This window comes from Watersipora subatra, chromosome 10 (assembly GCF_963576615.1).
Source record: "Watersipora subatra chromosome 10, tzWatSuba1.1, whole genome shotgun sequence".
Lineage (NCBI taxonomy): Eukaryota > Metazoa > Bryozoa > Gymnolaemata > Cheilostomatida > Watersiporidae > Watersipora > Watersipora subatra.
Genome location: NC_088717.1, coordinates 57,840,659 through 57,846,597, shown reverse-complemented (window position 1 = coordinate 57,846,597; position 5,939 = coordinate 57,840,659).

Genomic DNA, 5,939 nt, shown 5'->3' with positions numbered 1-5,939 from the left:
ATATTACCCAAATGACCTCTCCACGTGTAGAGGTCGAGTTTGAATTAGATCAGGACAGCAGCTTTCCCTCAACTAATGAAAATGATAAAATGATTTCGGCATCTCCGGCTACCCTATGCTGCTGAGAGGGAAATAAAAGCCCACCAAAAAGGCGAGAAGATTACATCGTACATGCCATCAGAAATTTCCTCGAGCTCCGAGAACAGAATTGTGACCTAGGAGGGGATGAAGGCGAACAAAAGAATGGAAGAACAGGTGTGCTGTAGAAACCAAAATAAAAATATTCGAAGAAATTACTCTTGTGATATCGTAACGCACCTTAGAGGTCCATTGCACCCACAATCGTTTGTAATCTAATCGAAAAACTAGAATTTCATTTAACCGAAAATAACAGAAAGCGTGTTAATCCCATCAAGAAAGAGAATATAAAGCGAGGAAATTTTGGAAGTCAGCCGATTGTGTTCTGCCTTGAGAATCGATTTTCCAACCAGCCTCGACTGGCGCCTCAAAAATAGATGTGTTTTCATATTTAATTTATTTGCTTCTAACGTGGTTTAGGAAAGATATTAATTTACAATTACTGGAAACTCTTAAATTTATTACAAGCATCAAGCACATCTAGCTAATGTATGTACATAAGTTGTCTACTCCTTCCTAATCTATCTACTGCAGTGTTAAATTCTACTATATTACTATCAGATTCCCATAATGTTCTTTTAATATATAGACAAAAATGCTGCATACTGCCTAACAGATTCACAGCTGTTTCACGCTGCATACTGCCTAACGTAATCGTAAGTATTACCAAGTTACTCTATGAAATAAGCTGTTTGAAATGCCTCGGTTAACGCACTCTCAATTTTGTTAATAACGATACTGACAAGAGTAAAAGAAAATAGAGCTCAGTTGAGTTTCTTCATAGTTTTATGTTGGTTATAATAACATTGTTCTAAATAAAAGAGCGCAATGAGCACCCTAACATCACGTACAGAATCCTTCAACGATAAACGGTGTGAGACGTGCAACTTTGAATTTGTGAGGAGTTTTAGAGAACATCCTAACATCACACCTAGAATCATTTAATGACAAGTGGTGCAGCCATAAATTTGCAAGGAGTTTTGACGAGACCAAACTTAAGTGTTATGTACTTCGCTGATGCTACTTGTAACTGTTGTCTAACTGGGTTATATTATTTGTTAGTTTTGGTAGCTTATTAACATGCAAAATGCAAAGCTTTAACCATGCCTATAAGCAAAACTCATTTTATTGTAAAAAGCTGTGTTCTAGTCTCAACTTAAATTAGATTTAAAGCAAAACATAATCAGCTACTGTGAGGTACTGCTGACATATACAATGCATTTGTATCTTTAGTTTTAACTATTTTTATATGATAAAATATTCTTCAAGTAGTGTTTTTATAAGGCAGATAGATCATAGCCTGATGTTGGATCCTGATAAGCTTCCTTCTGATGCAATAAACTTAGTATTGTGACCCGTCTTCTCTTCAGCAATAAAAACACAATTGTATATTTAATGCACTTTATTTTAATCTGGAACTCTTCTTACAGCCATAGCAGAAATTTTTTTGTTAATAGAATCTGTACCAATTTTTATGCAATACTTTTATAACTTTAATTCACGATTTACAGCAAAAAAATTTCAATAACTAGATTCAAATAGGAGAAATCTTCCATAGGTTACACTGAATAATAATCACCTGGCAAAGTGTAGAGCAGCACTAATACACTATCACATTCTCTTGATAGGACACCTCATAGAACTGAGACCGAGTGATAACCACAAACCTTCAACCAGTTATTATTAAACGGCAACAAGTTCTACTTCAACCTTTTTGCTGTAGCCATCTTTATTTATCGTAAAACCTCTAATTTAACGCCACCTCTATTTGACCACCAATTTGAAACTATTTGATCTTTACGAGCTCATAATATCAACTGATCAGTAGAAAAGTGTATACTAAAATGTAGAACTGCACAACGATTATAAAAATGAATCGCGATTAATAACTGGTCAGAACCAGTTAATCTTCGATTAATCTTAGAATTAATCTAGCAAAAACCTGCATATTCAAAACCAAATAATACAGCTTCATATAAATTAATTATATTTGAGACAATTGTTAGCAGGAGTAGATGTTATATACAATGTACATAAGTTACAATGTAATAGTTATTAAAAGTAAGAAATAAGTCTATGACAGTCTATAAGTAGGTCAGCCAAGAGTTGAGGCAGCACAGTTTATTCACATTATCCAAATAAAAAGATGCCCTCTTCCTACATACAATATTGCCAGCTTTAAAGAATAGCCACTTGCAGAAGACAGTAGTAGTAGTTATTGTCTGCGACAGCTGGTGATGATTTCTGCACGGTAGAATGACAATTAGTTAAATTATATTTAAATGGTGATGTGGTAATAGGCAAATTCTTTCTGGCTTATATTGCATTTCTGCTCTCTTGTTTACGCTTCCAACAAGGTACGGAAACGCGATATTTAGTAAGGAAGACATTTTTCTGCTTTCATGTTCCAACAAAGTGTCAATCTTATATTACTAATATTTTAAAGCTGAAATATGATTGTGATTTTTTTGAAGAATAAAAATATGTGTATCATTTACCTAAAAAAGTTTTTATAAATAAATAAAAAATAGACTGTAAGATATTAAACAATACTGAAATCGCTTTTGTTGCTATTGCTTAGAAACATGTTCGAACAGCTAAAACCATGGCGGCTTATGGCTAGATCGGCACGGTACTTATGCATCGCATTGTATAAACAAGTTTTATGTTAGCGACTCACTTTGTGTTTTCATAGTTGAATGCAATATAGTTGTGGTTGTGTATAATTGGTAAGAAAGTGTTGCTTGTCATAATATTTATCTGTTAGTAAATTAAATGGTAGTAACCTGCTAAGTAAATGTTAAATATTGAACAATACAAAGGAACCACATGATCACTGCCTCGGTTGTGTTTTCTTTGAAGATTAATTGGCTCAACACAGTTAATCGTGTATTTGTATTGGTCGCGTTAATCGTTTACTTAACGCGATCATTGTGCAGCTCTACTAAAATGTATTAATAATGAATCGTATACATCATTAACAATTCTCTCATCGTTCAATTCTGAAGCTTTTCATTTTTTTCATTAAAACTTTGAAAGCAACACCATAGAAATAATCAATAACGGTCTCAGGCTAGTGGTAGCTCTCTGTCTAACGTGGTCTTTCTACTTCGACGTAGCCTACATATATATAAAATGGCCTAAATTTATGATGATAGATGAACTTTCAGATCACCGCTATAGAAATAGTTACTGTCTCAGGCTAATAGTGATTCCATGTTTCACGCAGTCGTGATACTTCGAAGTAACGGTATAAAAAGTATGAAAACGGTTTAAACTTACAATGGTATATGGAACTTTGAAAGTAATTCCATAGAAATAACTACTAACCGTCTTAGGCTAATAGTAGTTTTTTGTTTGACCAGTCCTAATACTTCGAAAGTCATGCATATAAAAGCTGGTTAGCAAGTTTTAGACCAACGGTTATGTTTATTGTGAGCAAAACTTTTATGCATTGCATTAGTGGTAAATAAACCAGGTAAAAGTTTTGCTTTGCCAAAAAATTATTTGAACGCTAATACAGACTAGTTCAGCAGTGCAGAAGAAGAGTTAAGGCCAGAAGATACTGTGGAAGGTATTTGACAACTAGAAGATGTTCGTTCCATCGAAAGCAACAATCAAAATGCAGCTATCCGAGCAAACGATGAAAAGATTTTTGGTTCAAAAACGTTAATTTTTGTTTCTGTATGTAATATAAGTATGGCTCGTTTATGTTACTTGTTCATGAATATATATATTTATATCATTTAATAGATTATTGTTGTATACCTTATAAATATGCAGATTTATAGCATGTTATTAAATAGCACCCTTGTGGCTATCTTAACACGGCTCACAATGAATCGATGCTCATAACTCCACTTCTACATGTATATTGCACATAAAACACTGGTTTTGGTTGCAAACTGTAGGAAACATATCAGTGAGTGCAATGAGCTTTCATTCAACAATGTTAAATATACATGTAGAAATAAAATAAAAATATGTCTTTGAATTTAGAATGAAATAAAAATTGAATACGTCAACAATTTGCAAACAAGGACACAGGCTATAATATCATCGCAGGTCAATTGCAACCAATAGATATAAACTGGTAGAGATATTTCTCAGTTTCTTGATGCACATTTATTAAGAGATGTTTGACAAGTTAGAGCTAAGTTAGCAGACTTATTACATTCAAAATGTTTAAATAATCGGTCTACCGGTAAAATAGGGCAGAATATAGACCACATTCGCTTCGCCTGTAATAAGGCTAAAATCATCTTCTGAAAATTCTGACGAGCCAGTTGAAAAATAGACCGTCAGCCTTTATCTGAACGCTGTCTCTAATTGACCTCTACTACAGAGGAAGCACTGAAAAATAGAGCCCCATGGCATTCAATTAGAGATTTTACGGTAATTCACCATCGGCGGCAGAGCCCCGTCCAATAAACATATATCCTGACTACACCAATGACCATACATCTTCCTGACACGATGACTGATTCAGCTTGACGGTTCGACAAACCCTCCACCTCAACTAGCCATATGAAATGAGATAACACAGACAAAGACTTACACACAATTACACTCTGACCGCCACTACTATGACTGACAAGGAGACAATGACTGACAGGTTACAGACAGACCGACTTTGACAAACTGGGCCCTGCCGCTGTTTCATTTTTGTTTTTCCTCGTTTCTTCATTCATTTCTTTAACAAATACATTATTTCCTTTCTTCTACACCAACTTATTCAGCTAGTTTCTATCTTTTTTCTTTGTGGAATTCATTATAGCAATACTAATAACATCTCACATTACTTCAACACCAAGCAGAAAAAATAACTGGCGTATGGTTTGCTAGCAACAGATCAAAAACATGATTTAAGCAAGCTCTTTGAAAACTACAATTGATTTTTAAAGGAGAAAATATTGTTAGCATTTTGTGCAAAATATAGCTAATGAAAAATGTAACACTCACAACAGTGTGCACAGCTATTGAAATATGTTTAGAGGAACTACACAACACTAAATTATATTAGACTGTAGTTATACAGTTGTTCTACATATAAAAAATGTAGAACAGCGCTGACACGCTATCACCCTTCTCTTGATAGATTCCCTTGAAGATATGAAACTCAACGATTATCACCATCCTTCAACCAATTATCATCAAACTCTAACAACCTCTTCTTTATCATTATTATCGTCTTTATCTACTTCACCTCCAACGTCAGAGCCCAGTCCAATGAAAATCTACCGTGACTATGCTAACGACAACAATTTCAATGCCTATATATTCAAAGCAAGACGACCAATTACGCTTGACAGCTCGACAAACACGCAACCTCGACGACTGGACTTGTGGAACGAGACTACTCAAACAATGACAAGAATGACAAATAATTTTACTCAGATGGAAACGACTACGACTGACAAGGAGAAAATGACTGACAGGGTGACTACAGACAGACCAACTTTGACGGACTTTCTCAATTTGTTCCTCTAACAAATACATTCTCTTCCTCACATCAACTTAAGAAAGCTTGTTTCTATCCTTTATTCTTGTATAAATCATAATATCAATGCTAATAACATGCCATATTTCTTCAAAACCAAACAAAAAAATAATTTTATCGCATAGTTTTTTACCAATTGAACAAATATCTAATATAATGCTACAACTAATTTTTAATGTGCAAGCCTTGATTGCGCAAAATATAGCTAATGAAAAGATCACACTCACTACAGTTGGCCAATGAAACTAAAGACTACGACTTTTACAAACTGGGCCCTCTGCTTTGTAATTTTTGCTTTGTT